The sequence below is a fragment of the Arvicanthis niloticus genome, chromosome 30 (genome assembly GCF_011762505.2).
Source record: "Arvicanthis niloticus isolate mArvNil1 chromosome 30, mArvNil1.pat.X, whole genome shotgun sequence".
Classification (NCBI taxonomy): domain Eukaryota; kingdom Metazoa; phylum Chordata; class Mammalia; order Rodentia; family Muridae; genus Arvicanthis; species Arvicanthis niloticus.
In genome coordinates this window covers 22945831-22964746 of record NC_133438.1, presented here as the reverse complement: position 1 = coordinate 22964746, position 18916 = coordinate 22945831, and the positions used below count along the sequence as shown (strand labels likewise).

The following is an 18916-nucleotide window of genomic DNA, read 5'->3' as shown; positions in this document are numbered from 1 at the left end:
TTGAGAGACTAACAGCCAGTAGCTATGTCACAAAATTGGTTCTACCAAAACCCTTAGGAAACAGTGTTGCCAAAATAGATGTTGGACTACTGTCTGCCACCTTGCTGTTCTAAGACATTAACTTTGGTGTCCCCATAGAAGTTATCCCTTCCTGCATGGTGGTAAAGGTCAACTCTTTTCCTAAGTCACTTTCATGCACTGAAAAGAAGAGTACAAAGTTTCTGTAGGAAACAATTACATTAGTTATTGCATCGACAGGTCAATGAAAGCTGGAAATTCCAAGGGTGGATGGTTTGGAGACCGAAGGATTCCAGCCCAGCAGAAGTACACATAGACAGAGCTTTTGGACACGTTCAGCAGAACCAAGCTCAAAGTTTTCTTTCAGAAGCTGTGTCATATATACCCTAAAGGCATCAGAAGGAGGCAATGAGGACTTTCAGCAAGCTTACATCCCTCAGTTCCTTCCCAGGAATCAGGAAGAAGCACAGAATCTACTTTCCCCTGGGTACTTTGGAGGGACTGAGGTAAACTGCACAACTGACTGCTGGGACAAGTCAGTTTCTGAAAAACAAAAAACAAACAAACAAAAAAAAACAAAAAAAAAAAAAACAAAAAAAACAGAAGAGAGTAAGTGGTGACAGATGACACAGACTCTGGGGACCAGAGTCCTCCTGAAAGCACTCTGCATGCACATGACTCAAGCACTCAAGCAGTACATCTCTCTTAGGCAGACAACCAAGGTACAGAGTTCAGCTTCTCATCACTGGTTTCAACAGGAAAGTTATTACTACTAGTAAGTGTTTGTGATTCATGAGATGTCAAACAAAGCATGTATTTTCCAAACTCTAAATCTCTCTTCCACTATGAAATCTCTGGTATTAAATGGGCTTGAAAGATTCAACTCAAAGGTTACTAGAAGTCCTATACTTGTGAGGTATTTATTCAACGTGAATTTTCACATGGTAAGCACATCGAAAGCATCTTCTCTAGAGTTTTCGACATTTGTCGAGTATTTAAGGCATTACCGCTACGTGAAATCTGATATAAGTGAAGTGACCATGGGAGTCTTTTCCAGTCACAAAATTGAAAGTTCACCATGTGGCCTCGTGTTGAGTGAGGTAGGTGTACTGACAGAGGTTTTCATCTATTACACAGAAGGCTTTTCTCTGCTGTGAGTTTCCACGTGTTATAAACATGAGCTGATCCCCCCAATCCATCACTTGCACGAATTTCTATGGTGTGGCTTTTCTCATATTTAACAATGGATGTTTTAGAGACTAAACTTTTACTGGAACGTCTGCGTACTTTAGACCTTTCTCTGCTGTGGAGCTGGAGGAGCCTGGCAGGTATGTATTTGCGGTAGGAGGTTTTCCCATATCCATCATACCTAGAAGGCCTTGATCCTGTGTGAAATATCGGGTATAGAAGCCTGGAGGTGTGCTAAATAATTTCGTGTACACATACACACACAGTCACACACATTAACACTCACATACTCACACTCACTCACAAACACACACAGATACACACAGGCTTTTCTTTGCTGTGAAACTGCTCAGGCCGAACAAATTCAATTTTGGTGACTGAAAATTATTCTACATTTGTCCAGTGTAAAAGGTCTCTCTAACTTCTGGGTGGTTACACTACAGAGGACAGGTACAGGGCTGGGTGAGCTCTTCTGGGACTTCTCTGATACATGGGACTACAGCTCTCCACAAATGAAGGCTGGCCTATTCCCCTTCCAAGGGTTGTCTTATAACGCTACTGCAAAGTTAACATTTTACATGGCCACTGCCCAGTGGGTTATCCAGGCTGGATAACCGGTTACATTTTTTTTTTTTTTTAATGTCTAACAATGTTATGAAGTTAAGCTTCAGGGGTGTGTGGATCTGTTGAAGATGCCCGATTCACATCCTTCATCCTCCACACCAACAACGGAAACAAGTTTAGACCTCCACCACCATGCCCTTGACCAAAGCTTTGGTAAACCAGTAATCCCTATTGGCATCTGTCACTGGGGTACCTGGGAAGGATTTGGAAATCGGAAGTCCCAGGGACAGCACAAGCGAGAAGTTCTCCAGCATCACGTTGTGGTACAGGAGCTTCTGAGCATCATCAAGGAGACGCCACTCCTCCGCAGTGAAACGCAGGCACACATCCTCCAGGCTCACATAGCTCTCGCCTTGGTTCACAGGTGCCTCCGCCATGGGGTCAGCGCATGCGTGGAGGCCTAGCGGTTCAACGGGTTCTCAGCCTCGGCTGCTCTCTGGAAGAGACAAGCAAAGACGACACACTGGGTGTCCACGACACGACATCTCAGGATGACACACTAAATGTCACCGAGGGTCACGGAGGACCCACCTGGGAGGACTCCTGTGTGGGGTCACAGGGCCACACGCTGCAGAAGCCACCCACCGACAGACCTCGGCCCCCTCTTCCAGAACGCTGCCGAAGCCCTCGCCTTAACGGGCATCCTTTGGTGACGTCACTGGAAGGCTCGCCCCACCCTTGGCGCAGCGTGATTCAAACCACAGAGCCGCAGCCATCTTTGCATGAGGTTTCAGGGAAGGTCGACTGCATCAAGTCGTCATGGGAAGGGGACACTACAAAGCCCAGAGGTCTCAGCTTCAGGTGCAGTTGCGTCCATTCTAGCTGTTATCTGAGACGGTTTGATACGTATAATCATACTTACGCTGCAAGCAATGTTTCATACATTGTAACTATCAGAAACTATTCACTTTTTAGAAAACTTACTGCAGTGGCTAGAACTTTTAAGATACTGTTCATTAATAGGGAGAATATCAGGTGTTTTCTGTTTTTATTTCTTACGATCATTGATTTTATAAGTTAATGGGACTAAGCGTGACATTTCCATGCGTACAGGGGCATTTTAAAACTCCGGCATTATTCTACTTACTATAGGTATGTTATGTTTATGAAAATTACATTTGGGAAGATTTATTACTTCTAAGCAAGGTCTCATTCAGTAGTCCAAACTAACCTCCAAGTCACTGCAATCCTCCTGCCTCCACCTCCTAAGTGCATATTAATGGTGAGCCAACCACACCAGGTTAGGAAGGACTTTAAAATGATAATTAGTTGCCTGATACTACTGAGCAGTTTGTTGACACCAATTTAGTTGATCTTATTTTTCCCATTTTAGGCACTGTTTTAGTTAAATGTCTAGAATAATGGGTCTCAGCGTTTTCATTCATGTATATGTTGTGATATATTTTAAATATATCACTCCATTACTATCTTTTGTCCCTGTCATAGTGTCCTATTGCTGTGAAGAGACACCATGACCACAGAAACGCTCACAAAAGAAAGCATTTAATTAGAGCTTGCTTACAGTTGCAGAGGTTTAGAACATTGTCTTCTTGGCAAGGAACATGGCAACACACAGGCTGGAGTAGTAGCTGAGAGCTCTGCATCCTGATTGGTGGGCAGCAGGAAGAGAGCAAGACCATTGGACTAGTTTGGGCTTTTGAAACCGAAACCCCAAAGCTCAGCCCTAGTGACACACTTCCTCAAACAAGGCCCCACCTACTTCAATAAGGCCCCGCCTCCTAATCCCTGCGGAGTACCACCATCCCCTGATGATCAAGTGTTCAAATATACAAGCCTGTGGGGACTATTTGTATTCAAACCACCATAGTCCTCTACAACTGTGGTTCCTTTACTCTTCTCAAATAATCTCCCTTCTACTTCCATGTATTATTATTAATTTATTATTATTATTACTATTATTATTTAACCTAGATTTTGCATCTGAAAGCAAATGTGTCTTTGTCTCTGTTTTGTTCATATGTCTTTACATGATAATTTCCAGTTCCAACCATTTTCCTACAAGCGGAATAATTTTGTTCTTTTTAATGGCTGAGTAAAACTCTGTTGCATTCAAACTGTACCTGCAGTGTATTGAGAACCAAGGCTTAAGTGAAGTCATGTGGCCATACTCACACATGACCCTATATGAACTCACAGTTGAAGCTGTGCTCTGTTCTGTTCCACTAGTTTCTTTGTGTGTTTTGTCAGTGCCAGATTGTCTGTTCTTATATATATATATATATGTATATTTTCAAAACACTTTATCTATCAATATTTGTATAAACATATATACTTATACACATATACATATATAAACAATAATTAAATAATAAGATGTATTTAAAAAGTATGGGGGGTTGGGAAAAGTGGGAGGAAGGAGAGAAAGGGGAAAATTATGCAAATACAGTGTCTATAAATGAAATTCTCAAAAAGGAATCCAGTTTTTTAAAATGTTCAACAGATCAACTAGCATTTTACAATACGAAAATAAATATGACCTATAATTATGTTAAAGGACATTTTAACTCACTACAAACTTTGAAGTTTAAAATGAGATCAATAAAAATTATTTTACTCAGCATACTAGCAAAAACCACAATAACGTTTTATAATTCAAAGTATTTCTGAGAACAAGAAAATAGATTGTCAGGAGCTAAGTCAGCAGAATCAGGGGTACAATGTGGTTTTTTTTTTTTTTTTCTTATCAAATCATAATTTTTACTTTTTAACATAGGGGTTATAAACACAAAAATGCAAGATGTGGGGAAGGGGATGACACAGGAGCATAGGTGTTCAGGGAGAGTACAGATATTTTTCAGAACAGGGTATCAGCTAGGTGAAGGTTCAGGGGTCAGGTCACTATGACTCTGCCTATGATTCACTTGTCTTTATCTAATTTGGTACTATCTGCCAAAGGCTGCCTATTTACAAGGTCTATGACTACTCAGGCTGGTAGATTTCAACAAAAGCTGCCTGTTTACAATAGTTTATAGCCCTCTGTTTCAGTGTTTTTTCCATAGAGACCCAAGACTTTGTGTTAGCAGGCATGCCTGTCAGGCCTATTGCTGATTTTAGGCTTATGGCTGATTTTAGGCCTTCAGTGTATAAGCAGGGCTGCCCCTGACATCTCCTCCCTTCTCCAAGTATAGAAGGGCTGTGGCGATTCTAATCTTGCCAAGGTGGGGATAGAGGCCTGACCTCCAGTAATTAAAGGGGACCTTGTAATGGCTCCGGTCCTCCTGTCGTTGTTCAGTGAGGCATGAGAGCCAGACCCATCCCGATGTCTTTTTCCTGGAGAGGGGATACTTTTGACATCAACCCCTATGCAGTCAGGCTTGTCCCTCAGGGAACTCAAAAACATATTTTTAACTTTTATTTATATTCCCTTGCAGTGCTTAGCCTCGCAGCCTATGCAAGAATTCAGATCGCCAGACAGAGGGGGTTCTGGGTGGCCCCTCTCTGCTTGGTCTAGGAGCAGAAGTCCCCTCTTTTAGGTTGGGTGGAGATGGGACTTGGGAACACCCTGGATAGAGTAACATCCTCATCTAGAGTCTCGTGGTCCTCCATAGGTAACTTATGATAATGTATCTGAATAGATTTTGCTATCAGATTATCTATCTGTTGTTTCACAAAGTTAGCCTATTTAAGGCCCAGGGACCAAAGGAAATAAGCAAAAATAACCCAATTAATAATCCCAAGATGGAAGGAAGTAGGGTTAACAATCATGGAGAGGTGGAAGATCAATTCTTGTACAAGCTCTCCTTTTTCTCTTTCTGTCTCTGTCTTTTCTCAAGACCTTCTCTGGTATTTTCATGCTCTCTTTAATCATCCCTGTTTTGTCTATGTAAAAGCAGCATTCTTCTTTAAGGGCTGTACACAGTCTAGAGCTGTACACAGTCTTTTCTAGTGTAAAAGAGAAAAACAGGTCCAATAAAGTCCTTTGCAATTTTGGGGGATCACATCTGTTTTTTTCCCCAGAGTTTTTATTATGAAAGGATTATTTTATGTTGTCAAATGCTTTCCATGCATCTATTCAGATGATTATATGATTTTCTCCTTGAAAAAAAAAATACAGTCTGTCTGTCTCTCTCTCTCTCTCTCTCTCTCTCTCTCTCTCTCTTACATCTACTTGGTTTTATGTCTGGAAATCCTTGTGTCCCTGGAATGAAAACAACTAGATAATGTCATATGAAGTTCTTCATGTATGCTCTTAAATTTGGCTTGCAAATATTTTATTGAAGGATTTTCTCTATATATTCATTGAAGAATTTGGACTATAGTTTATTGTTGGTTTTTGTTCTTATGTTTTGTTGTACCTTTATTGGATTTGGGTAGTGGTAGGTTGATGGGATGAGTTTGTAAGTGCTCCTTCCATTTATGTTTTATGGACTGATTTGCACAGTCTGGATGTTCTTCTGTGAAGTTAAAGGTGAACTCATCACTTGATTATGGGTCTTCTTTGCTGAGAGATTATTGTTACTTCAATGTCATTGCTCATTAAATAATCATTTAGGTTTTCTATATCCTCTTTGTTCAATTTTGGAAAGTCTCATGTGCCTTGGGTTTTTTTTTTTTTCAAGTTTATTGGTGTGTATGTTTTCAAGACTCTTTTGTTTAACATTGGTGGAAAGAATTCCACCAATTAATGATCTCAGATCCTACAGGTGTCTGTCATAATACCTCCTTTGTCTGTAATGTGGATCTTCACTCTCTCATTTGGTTATTATGGCAAAGAGTCTTCTTAATAAGCAGCCCTCTCTTGAGAGCAAATTGCACAGTACTTACAACATAGAAAGAACAACTTCTTTTTGTTCTTTAAAGAACAACATAGAAGAACAAATCAAATACAATAAAATTCTATTTTAATTAATTTAACTAATGTAATAGAATAAAATTTAATTAGAGACAACTGCTATATCATAAATAACCATAGGAAAAAACTGGTAAAAACAAATATAGGATGATCTATGAATTTAATTAGTTAGGTTTAAAGACATAGTACAAAGAGGGTAGGGCTGAGGGGGAGGAATAAGAAGGGAAAGAATGAAAGTAAGATTTAAAATATCCGATTATCAAAGAGGACAAATACGTTAATACAGTTAAGCAAAAATACAAAGGAATAAAAAAAAAAAACAAAATGAGAAATGATAAAACCAATACTAAAAAACAGGTTTTGTTTGTTTGTTTGTTTTATGGAGCTGATTCGTTCTGAATCTTCTGGTGTTAGATCCTACCAGTTAGTAGGGCTATACTGGATAGCACTAGGGGGGTCAGTTATAGCTCTGAAGGAAGTTAGTTCCTGGGTCTAAGAGAATCAGGGAAGAAAATTGAGCATTAAGCTTCATACTGGAGAGAGAAAATCAAGGGAACCTGGCATTTTGTTTTCTTTTCTCAGTAATCTAGCTCCCATTTAGCAGCAAGCCCATACAAGCATCTGTAAAAGAGGGGGATTGAGAGATCTAAGCAATCCCTAGTCTTGGGACTATAGCTTTCACGCCCGTACAGCAACAAACTGTATATAGCAGTGAACTATCTTTGGAGGCCAAGGAATCTGACAACTACCAACTTAAAGGTCTCAGTCTCTGCAGGAATCCACAAGGGACAGGCCTCACTTCTGACAGCAAAGTTATGGGCCACCACCGCTTGTTCCAAAGCTCAAGCTCTTTGCTACACAACTTTCTTGGGACATCTATGTAGGTCTGACCCTTTACAAGTACAATAGCCAACCAGACTATTGTATCTGTGATAGGGGGTCCCCTGAATTGTTTTCAGAATTTCAGATAGCTCAGTCTCAAGCAATAATCCCTATCTGATAATGGTGTTTGATTGTAGCATTCTGAGATACAGTGATCAATACAACAAATTTCTTTTCCAGTTCTGGCTTGGTACTCAAGAAGAGTCACTGTGGAACCCAATGCTTCCACTAGGTTTCAGTCTTGTGAGAACTGTGTGTGTATGGGGGGAGGGAGGAAGTTGGGGTTGTCTGTAGCTGCAATTCTTCTCTTCTCTTCTCTTCTCTTCTCTCCTCTCCTCTCCCCTCCCCTCCCCTCCCCTCCCCTCCCTCCCCTCCCCTCCCCTCCCCTCCCCTCCCCTCCCCTCCTCTCCTCTTCTCTTCTCTTCTCTTCTCACAAGGCCTGCCTGGCTTAACTTATTGCGTGTCAGTTTCTGCAGCCCTGACATGAGGGCAGCCACTCTAGACTGCAGTCTTACTGTTGGCCTTCTCTTCCTGTTTCTCCGTGGTTTGAGATGTCCTGTTACCTTTTGTTCCCTTCTGCCAGTGGGGTAATGTGCTGATGCCATAACAAGGTTTGTAGCCACATGTCACAAAATGGCATTGATACCCAGGCATAACACTGATGAACCAAAACAGAAAAGAATCTGTCATGTTCCTTGAGTCTTAATATTACTCACTCTTTCCTCTGAATATGGTGTTTCTGCTGCTGTCCTTCCTTACTGGGATTAGAAAAGGAAAATCCGCCATCTTACCTCAGAAGTCTCCATTTATTTTTATAACTGTTCATATGTATCTTCCAAAAATTGGCCCATTATTATCACTGGCACCAGCCCACATTGGCAAGCACAATCATCACAATCAGTCCAATGGTTAAGCAAGAATAAACATCCAAAAACCAGTCTTCTGAGGTATAAGCCCTTGTCTTATGTTGCTAAGGACAATACTTACTTTTAAAGGATTTATAATAATTGACAAAGTTGTAATATTCAGATGCTAAGATGGATTCAGTTTTAAGGAAAAACACTTACATAGAACTTTCTGATGGAGAACAGTAAAGACTATACGTGGACTAAAAACTTCCCATTGCGAGTTAGACCTCGACAGTATTTCTCTTATGTTCGGGCTTTTAATAGCTCACAGATTAGAATACTTACTTCAGAAAGTTAAGTACAAAGAGTAAATGATGCTTTTATCTTCTTTATCTCCTTTAAAACCCTATAAAAATTACAAAACTTTTATTTGAAGCTACCTTTTAAGAGTGCGCTTTCACATGCCAGGCTTAGTATAATAGCTGAGATTTGTTATAATTCAAAAATTCTTCTAAAAATGTTTTAAGGGAATGCTGGAAATAAAGATATTCCTAGAAATTTTACTCATACCCCAGTGGACTGGAAAAGGGACCGGCACTTCTTCCTGGCTACAGAAGCTTGGTAGTGGCTTACCTGATAGAGATAGACCTTGTGGGAAGACGTGAGTTAGCATGGAAGAGATGGCTTATCATTGTACAGTCTTGGGCACAAAACAAGACAGAGAATTCCAGAAAAGATACAAGACTAGAACTTGCTCACTTTAAAAATAACAACAACAACAACAAAAAGAACTGAACAGGACTAGCAGTTACAAGTATTAGAGAATTTCAATGGATGGATGGAGAGGAGAACAAGCATAGTTATTTCCTAAATGATACAAATTTACAAGGGTTGGCTTGCTTCCTTTGTTTTGTCAAGTTGTTTCCTTCCTTACTTCACATTGGAAACTTTCTTGGGATGTGCCTGTTACCAATTAATGTCTAACAACAGGATCACATCATGAGTACCAACAGATGACACTCTAGAATAATCAGGACTAGAGTCAGCTAGCTGCTTTGGGTGAAAGACCTACATAGCAAGATATCAAAATTTCTTCCTAGGTAGCATTCATTTTCTTTACAAAGGATCAGTTCTTTTTGTTTGAGAGGTAAATATTTGATAGATAAGAGTAGAGTGGAGGAGTATGGAGGCTCCTGCCATTCACGGCAGGAACTGTGGAATCTGTGCATGATCAACGCAGTACCATCCATCTTCTTGGGACCTACCTACTTAATGACCTCCCACCTGATACTGTTTATAAACAAGTCTTATTTTATCTACCTTTGGTGAGGGGCAGGATAACCACATAGGTTATGTGGAACCAAAAGAAACGCGCAGAAGTTTTTTGTTTTTTGTTTTTTTTTTTGTTTTGTTTTTTCAATACCTGTACTGTAATTTATAGAGAGGTCAAAACTCCTTATTTACTGTCTCCTCATGATTCTTTCCCACTACGTGACACAGAATGAGACAGAAATGGTTGCTACTCTACAGAGCAGAATCTAATAGAAAGGAAGAGGAATCAGTAAAGGTCGCACATTTTGAACAGCAATTATATAGAGAAATACAAAGTAAATATTGAAGACTGTTGACATGGATACAATAAAATATATCCAACAATATGTTACTTAATATTAACAGTTCACTGTCACAATTTTATGAAGCATCTATTATATAATGAAGTTTGTTAACAGGTATTAAAATGATTGCTAATGCCCATAAACAACTTTTACATTCTTTTTTTTTTTTTTTTTTTTTTTTTTTTGGTTTTTTTTTTTTTTTTTGGTTTTTCGAGACAGGGTTTCTCTGTGTAGCCCTGGCTGTCCTGGAACTCACTCTGTAGACCAGGCTGGCCTCGAACTCAGAAATCCACCTGCCTCTGCCTCCCAAGTGCTGGGATTAAAGGCGTGCCCCACCACCGCCTGGCTAACTTTTACATTCTTAAAATTTCAGAGGATATAAAGAATTGTCAGGAGACAGAAAAAAAGGAAGACTGACAGAAAGATTGATTGATTATGACCTTCCTATAAAGTGTAGCATAAGAGCTATCTCTACCCAATGTAATTAGGGAAATTATAAGACATAGAATTAGAAAATAACTCAATATTTCTTAGCAAATATATTCATAATGGTTCGTAATCTTTCAACTCAATTTCTCTTCTCCCTAATTAATGTTGTTCAAATCTTTTTAATAGGTGACTTTTTTGTGAAGATGAAACACTTTTGTTTCTATTTTAGTATCACTGATCAGAAATACTTTCTTATGTAATGTGGAATGGTTTTATATTCTCCTTTCCTCATGTCATTTGTAGTTAAAATCATTTGTAAAGTCCTCCTTTCCTTCAAAGCATTCTATTTATTTTCTTGTGTTGACTTTCCAACTTTAAGTCAATATGCCTTTGCTATGTCTTAATCATCATCATTTTCCTTATTAGTTTAAAAAACAATGTCATTTTTATATTGGCCCGAAACTTTTCTTCCAGTTAAAGTACAAAATTAGATTGCATTTTCCCAAGAACCTTTTAAAACAGAAATGCTAATAACACTAGGATTATATATCCTGTATACTATCTTTAAAATGATTAAAACTATTGTAAAGAACCTATTTGGACTATGTAATTTAAAACAAGATGTAAACTATTGCTACTATGATGAGTAGAATTTAATGGGGAGGATGAATCAATAAAGATGATATATTGAAAATGTGGTATAGAAGATAAACTCTAACGTAGATATTTAAAAGAGAACGTGTGTAGGAGCAGCTTATTTGAAAACACACACATGTATGTCTACATATACCAACTGTGGCACTACAACACAGGTATAATGAGTTTTCGTCTTTCTCTTTAACTTCACCTCGATTATAATATTTCCTTTACTTCTCTGTGTTCTTTCCTGGTGTTTTTCCCCCTTACCTACTTCTCATCAATCTCTTCATCATTCAATGAAGAATAATTTCTTAGCTCTACATGGTGCAACAGAGAATATTCCTTTCTCTTACGATGGTCCTTTCCTGTTGAACATCCTTCTCTGCTTCCATGTGTCCCTGTGGATACTTCTGCTGGGTCCCAGGTTCAGTGGACAGCAACTCTTGCTTCCTTTAAAGAGTACCAGTTCCTCATGGAAAACATGAAAGGCTGATATTGTTATTTGGAAGAAAACTGATAGATAATAGCAATGAATTTAATGGCCCATCCCTGTCACCAGCTTATGACAGTTAGCGTATGGCTTTAGACCAAGCTAACACACTTTTCTATGTAAGAGTTTTTCCATGCTAAATAATGCCACCACAAAGTATATTTACTTTCTAAGCCTGAAAACTATGAATATCATATTATATGGCATAAAGAACTTCACAAATACATTTAGGTTATGAAAATTGGCATGAAAAACTATTCTAGACAAATTGAGAGGGTCAGTATAGTTACATCTATAGCTATAAAAGGTATTCATAAGAAGTCAGTGTTGGAGAGGAAGAAATGTGATGGGGGAACAAGGATTGGAGTGCTAGGGCCTGAAGACAGAAGTAACTGGGCACAAGTCAATACAGACATACTCAAGAAGCTGAAAAGGGCAGAGTCCTCCGTCAGATTCTTCAGAAGGAATAAGTTTAGCAACATCTTGATTTCAGCCCAGTGAAGTGACCTTGGACACATGACCTGAGAACTATAATAGTATATTTTGATGCTTTTAAGACATCAAGTACTTTACTATATCAGCAACAAGAAGCTAACACAAAGTTGTATTAAGTGACTTCTATGGTTGTCTCTAACTCTAATTGCTAGTCCATAGTGAGGACCTACTTCCAAGTGGCCTAGACCACAACACTTGTATACCTTAATGGATTGTGTTAAAAAGAGCATCTGATAAGTCTCAAACATTGCTTGTAAAGATCTAGTGTACCTGAAAGAGGGAGAAGAAAAGTCTGGTTTTAAAAAATGTCTTGCTTTGAAGACATCAGTAGCCAAAGAAGAACATCAGCTTCCTTCATACTCTGTCCTCAAGCATCCTTCCAGCCTCCTCTCGTACTCTCCTCCTCTGTGCAGCATCAGCCTTATCCTTAGTTCCTGAGCTAGCCTTTCTGCCTTGATTCTCTGGTTAATATTCTCCAGAAAATGGTTTCTTTTTTTTAATTTGATATTTTATTTGTTTATATTTCAGATGCCATCCCCCTTTCCCATTCCCCCACCCATTAATCTCCTTTCCCATCCCTTCTCCTCCCTTTTTTTTGCCTTTATACTGTTTAAATTACATGCAAGCATTAAGGTCAGTTATAGGTTGAGGAACTAGCAATACAATATATACAAATAGTCCAGGAACAAGGAAGACAATAAACCCAGATAGTCAAAGAACACACATGACAATAAACAGAGTCCTGTGATTGCTCCTGTGATCACTATTTTTTTAAGGGCTTATTGGGATGATCTGAGCCTACTTCCCTGTCCTAGCCCCAAGTCATTTTCATGCCCGAAGCCTACTTCTTTGTTCTAGCCTAAGATTTAGATTCCTGCCTGAAATTTCTTCTTTGTTCCAGCCCAATGTCAGATTCCTGCCTGCAGTCCATTTCCTTGTCCTTGGCCAATGACAGACCCCTACCAGGCAGCCCCAAAAGCTCTCCATATCTCCCTCTTTTTATTGCATAAGCCAGACTGAGCCTGTCTTAGGTCATTCTGACAAGAATGCTTTTTTACCCACTGTGGAATATGCATTATCATAAGCAATGCACTTCTGTCTTAGGTTGGTAAGGCTTGTGCAGAATCTTACCCATCTTGGCTTGCCAGCTTGTTAAATTAATAACTCTGTCTGGGGGGGTCCATTCAGAAAATGGTTTCTTAAGTGTATCCTGAGCACCAGCCAGTACAAGCATTTCTGAAAGCTCTGCTGGCCACATGAAATCTTGTCTTCCTCAAACAAGTCACCTGTCCTGCTTCCTTCCAGTCAGACTCCTCCAACATCCTTCTGTCTAGTGTTTTCTCCATTAAGTAGAAAGATCTTTAATATTGCATCTGTGGCTTATGCATTTTGGTAGTTTATGTTTGATGTTTCTTGAATTAAAAACCACAGAAGACCAGGAAATCAATGATCTCTTCTCAGCTAATATACCTCTCAATTCAGAACTCTGTGTAGGGAAGGTTGTGACGACGCACAATCTGTAAGGGCCTCAGTCTCTCTGTTTACTTTTAACAGCATTTTAAAATACTGTAAACTTCCTCGGTTTCACTTTCCCCTGAATACTATGGACACATAGAAAAATTTAAACACATCTTACTTTTACAATTTTTTCCAGTAAGAAGATCAAAAGTTAATTTCAGAGCTTAAAGAGAGTTCTTTAAATGCTGTGTGTTGTCATTTATATGAAGATCATAATCCCTTCTGATTTACAAGCTCCCCATAATTCTTTCTCCTCTTTGAAATTCAGGATTAGGCACATTTTAAGAACATAAAAGCTGTTTAAGGGTGTCAAGAGCAATCATTGATAAAACCTCCTTATTCCCTTGATCCAAACCAAATCCTAATTAATGAAAAAGCTTCAGTGCCTGAACAAAGGCATTTTATTCTACCTGGCTATATTAAACTATGTTCCATTTTGGATTTAATATAAAACTGAAAGGTAAAGTCAGTTCACTCCAGAGATATCTTTTAGCAGTAAAATGCCTGGCCCTTTGCTTATTTCTTCAATCACAAGGGCTACTTATGTCAAACCTTTCATTTGGAAAGATGGGGGAAATGAGTAGGCAATATGAAAGTGCCTGTGAATGTGTGTGTGTGTGTGTGTTTTCAGATAGGCAAATAGGCTAAATTCTCATAGTATGTCTGTGAAGAATCACAAAGAAAAGGAAGCAGATGGTGATAAGCCTGAGTTTTGTTGTATCAGCACTTACATGATCTACCATATTTAGTGGAAGACCTCTGCCTTGTCTGTACAGAGGCATGTGACCCCCACTAACATATGCTTGCTCTGAAGGTAGAAGAGCTGTGCATAGTAGTTGTTTGGATGGAGAAGCAAGCAGCTCTTGATCTCTTTAGAAGAAAAACATTCCACTTCCTCTGTCTGTGAAAGAATATCTATAGTATGCTTCTGCATGCAAGTAAATAAACTTTATAGACTGGTCCTGGGTCACCCACACATGCTGATATCTCCTTTGGCTGCTGATCTCCCAGGGACACAGTCCACAAGCAACAGTGTTTTCCAGTCCCTACTCCATATTTGAAACATGAGTCAGGGCAATACAACCTGAAAGCCAAGATTTGGGATTGATATGTTTATGTTGCTGCTCCCAGTTCCTATTCAACAAATCACAATGGCACTGCTCTATGAATAGTTTTCGAAAAGGCCTAGGGATAGAGGCTATTGCTCCAAAATAATTGGAATATTGGAAACATAATAAGGAGTGTCTAGTTCATTTAACAACAACAAGAAGAAGTTCTACTGAATTCAGTTCATTCTTTGTAAAATGAAGTACATGTGTTGTCTGCCAAGAACAAATGTAGTAAATGTAGTAAATATATATATATATATATATATATATATATATATATATATATATTCATCAACAAAGGTATTGAAATTCTGAATCATCCTACCACACTTTAATGCATTAAAAGGGGAATTAAAGCAAATGTTTGATCAGTGTGTTTTAAAGATGGAAAGGACCACAGTGGAGTGGGAAACTTCCAGGCTAGATTTCATTCTTGGCAGAATTTCATCTGACTATTGGCTACTTTTCTAAAATTAAGTGTTCCTTGCTTTCATGCTTAATTATTTTGATGAATCACATTCTAGAGAAAACAAGTGTGTCATCTCAGCATCTGCCTCCCAGGTGTAGTGGGACATGTAATCCACAACAGCAAGCACATCTTTACTTTCACAGGAGGCACGCAATGACGCCAAAGTAAGTCCAAGTTCTGATTTTCTCCTCACCATCATGCATGTTATGAATGAGGCAAGCAGGCTAAGCTTTATGAGCCTCCATCTCATCATCCACAAATAAGAGAATAATAGTACTTATTGGTGATGCCAAATAAGACTCGATGTGGCATCCGGTCCACCATCTGTAGACACTACAAAAGCAACAGCCATTACACAGGGAAAAGCACCATTTTTACACAATGGATATAGGAAGAAGTAATCTTTCGACTATTAGAACTTCCCTGAGAGTGGTTTCTGTTGCACACCATGTAGATAACTTTTGGAGGCTGGCAGAATGTGTCCATAGTAGGCACTAAGTAGGTATTTGTCTATTGGCTCAAGCTTAGATTTTTCTCTAGAATAAAGCTGCACTAGCTTTCCCACATTTCTTTTCCCTGTGCTTTGTTTAGTAATTTCATAGTTACCCCCTTGGATCAGTTCCCCAGTCAATAGCAGACAGATGAAGAAGGAGAAAATGAATATCAAAGAAGAAAAACACAGGCTTGTAGCACATACTTGGGACTGGGACAGAGGGAATCACAAGTTCAAGGCTTGCCCAGGCACCAGTGTAAATTTAAAGCTACCATGAACAACTTATTGAGACCCTAAAAAAGTAAAATTCAATGTGGGAGATATAGGTTAGTGGTAGGGAGTGTGCCTAGCATGTTCAAGAGCGTAGGCTAACACAGTACCAGAGAGCAGGTGGCAACACATGAAATGGAAAGACAAAGGAAAAATTTTAAAGCATGACTGTTTTAGAAAGGCTGTCATGGTTCTCTGGTGCAGTGTGTGGAGGCAGCCATGGCTCTCTCTCTGGTGCAGTGTGTGGAGGCAGCCATGGTTCTCTCTCTGGTGCAGTGTGTGGAGGCAGCCATGGCTCTCTCTCTGGTGCAGTGTGTGGAGGCAGCCATGGTTCTCTCTCTGGTGTAGTGTGTGGAGGCAGCCATGGTTCTCTCTCTGGTGTAGTATGTGAAGGCAGCCATGATTCTCTCTCGGGTGCAGTGTGTGGAGGCAGCCATGGTTCTCTCTCTGGTGTAGTGTGTGGAGGCAGCCATGGTTCTCTCTCAGGTGCAGTGTGTGGAGGCAGCCATGGTTCTCTCTCAGGTGCAGTGTGTGGAGGCAGCCATGGTTCTCTCTCTGGTGTAGTATGTGAAGGCAGCCATGATTCTCTCTCGGGTGCAGTGTGTGGAGGCAGCCATGGTTCTCTCTCTGGTGTAGTGTGTGGAGGCAGCCATGGTTCTCTCTCAGGTGCAGTGTGTGGAGGCAGCCATGGTTCTGTCTCAGGTGCAGTGTGGGGAAATAAGTCACACATCTCATACCGATTTTCAAGATGTGGGAACAAAATCAGTTGAGTAGCTGTACACATTGGACAGGGTTACAAGATTTGCTCCTGAAGGCCCCAAGTCACATATCACAAGAAGCTGTGTCACAAGGTTGACATTAAGGTCACAAATATGTACCCTAGAAGAAAGTTTTAAGTAAGTGAAACAGGAAGATGTCAGAAAAACAGAAACAATAAAGAAAATGGGCAAAGGCCAGGAGTCCTTGTTCAAATTTCCAAGCACAGAGTGTTTTTCAAGAACAAGAGGTGATTGGGCAGAGGACACAGAACACACAGAGGAGAACCCACTGAACCACTTCTCCCTGTTTCATCTCTGTCTGTGAGAGAGGGCATCCTTAAACTATGAACCATAACACAAGCAGTGATCCCTGAGTTCCGGATGATAGAAGGAACAGTGAACACAATTGTGCTTCGCTATTTATCTGAGGTCAAGGTTCATACTCAGATAGCCTCAAGGTTAGGAAACAGTCAGCATGTTGATCCAAAGGACAATTTTAGTAATCCCTGCATTTAAAGACATAGAAAAGATGCTATGTATCCATCTCTCTCCTACAATCTAGGCAAGCTTTAGCCATGAGTTCTTTATGCCATTCTCACATACCTCTCCTGTCCCTCGGGGATTCTGCACCAGTTCAGAATTCCTTTAAACATTCTTTCCTCCTTTCCATTCTTTTTCCTTTTATTCCTGAAATTGGCTCATTCGAATGAACATTTTTTTTCCTTCTTCATAAGCAAAGGAGTAAGGTATTTGAGACAAGCTTGAGAAAGCAGAGTACCTGCAGCTGGAGGTGAGATGGTAGTGATTAGAAGGAAAGAAATAAGGAAAAATAACCCCTCTCTATAAAGACCTAAAACACATTCTAGTGGCCTGTTGTGTGGCAGAACTTTTCCTGGGAAGACACGGTGGACGTATTCATTTATCCCAGGTAGGGAACCCATCACTGACCCAAGGACAGAGACCACCAAAGTCCAGTTTGGTGAACCAGTGAGTTTTATTGAGGTTACTTACAGGAATATGGCTGAGGGGTCACTTACACAAACAGAAATGACCCAAACACAGCTGTGTTACCAAAGATCACTAATCCAGCTTGGGTGACAGTTCACAAAAACTGGGACCCTAGAGGACAATGCACAACCTGCAGGCAGCTCAGCAGTTTGGAGAGTGTCCTCTCCAAATGATTCTGGTCTAAACCTCTTCCAGGTAGCTCTGCAGGTTTCTGCTTCTTCCAAGAAGCTTGCCTGGTTTAAAAATCATTGTAGCTTGGCTTGTCTGAAAATGAGTCTTAGCAACTTGGTTTTGTTTACTGTGGGATGGAGGAGGTCTAGTGAATTTGATCGGTTTCAGAGACTTCCTGAAGCTATTTTGAGTTGTTTACCTTCCTGCTTAAGAACTGTAGAATGAACTGTTTCAGTTTTGAGGGAAAATGTGACAGAGGACGACACTTATTACATTCTTACCTGCAGCTATAGGAGGATATAATTGGTACCGTGCTCCAAGCTGATGAAGTATTTTTCTTAGAGTTGTAAAATCTTTTCATCTATGCCATGTGAAGAAAAATGAACTAGAATTGTGATTAGGGTTTTCAATCCATATCACATAATTGGCATTTAAGACTGGTCTGGACATTTACACCAAATAGCAGTAACAGCAAACAGCATCTCAGTAAATAGGGAATGTCATTAAATAACAATAACAGTGAGCAGCATCCCAGTAAATAGGGGATGTCATTCTGCATTTTTTTTTTTTTTTGGAGGCTTTGCTGGTAGCAGATCAGAACAGAGATCCTCTAAGGACTTATCCATTAAATATACCTCATAGCAAAGTATGGCAAGGAAAGACAAACGTGCAAGTCTGTGTTTTGTGGGGGAGCAGGATCGGAGCTGTCTGTCTATTAGATTTGTTATGTGCCTGTATGCAACTAGGTATAATTCATACTTTTAGTTATGAAAAGTTATATAAAGACAATATTCAAATAAAAGAGTCTTACCTTTTAGTAACAACACATTAGAGGGAACTCTTTGGAACTCCCTGAGAGCTACAGTAACCCTCTCAGTATGTAGTGTCACCAGTGATGTCAGTATCTCACACTAAGCCTTCTCTTGAGATGCAGTCACAGTGGGGACCAAGCTTCCAACACTTGAACCAAGTTGAAACTTGAACACTTGAGAGAAAACCAAACCATACTATGCAGTCACTCTCTACACATCAGCCAGCTTGCTTGGTTTCGTTTTTAAATGGAGATAGAGAAGGTTTT

General features: G+C 39.7%; 1 long non-coding RNA gene and 1 other non-coding gene across 2 annotated transcripts in view; both read right to left on the bottom strand.

Moving 5' to 3' along the window:
* The window catches only part of LOC143441041 (uncharacterized), a 35038-nt gene extending 32558 nt beyond the window's left edge, over positions 1 to 2480 (bottom strand). The window contains exons 1-2 of the long non-coding RNA XR_013108297.1: positions 2362 to 2480; positions 2024 to 2266 (exon numbers count right to left, since the gene is read on the bottom strand). This is a non-coding gene — a long non-coding RNA (uncharacterized LOC143441041). The remainder of the gene's footprint in view (positions 1 to 2023; positions 2267 to 2361) is intronic.
* Positions 2481 to 8102: 5622 nt separating this feature from the next.
* Positions 8103 to 8208, bottom strand: LOC143441072 (small nucleolar RNA U13). The gene has a single exon (XR_013108316.1). It is a non-coding gene; the product is annotated as a small nucleolar RNA U13 (small nucleolar RNA).
* Positions 8209 to 18916: the final 10708 nt, after the last annotated feature.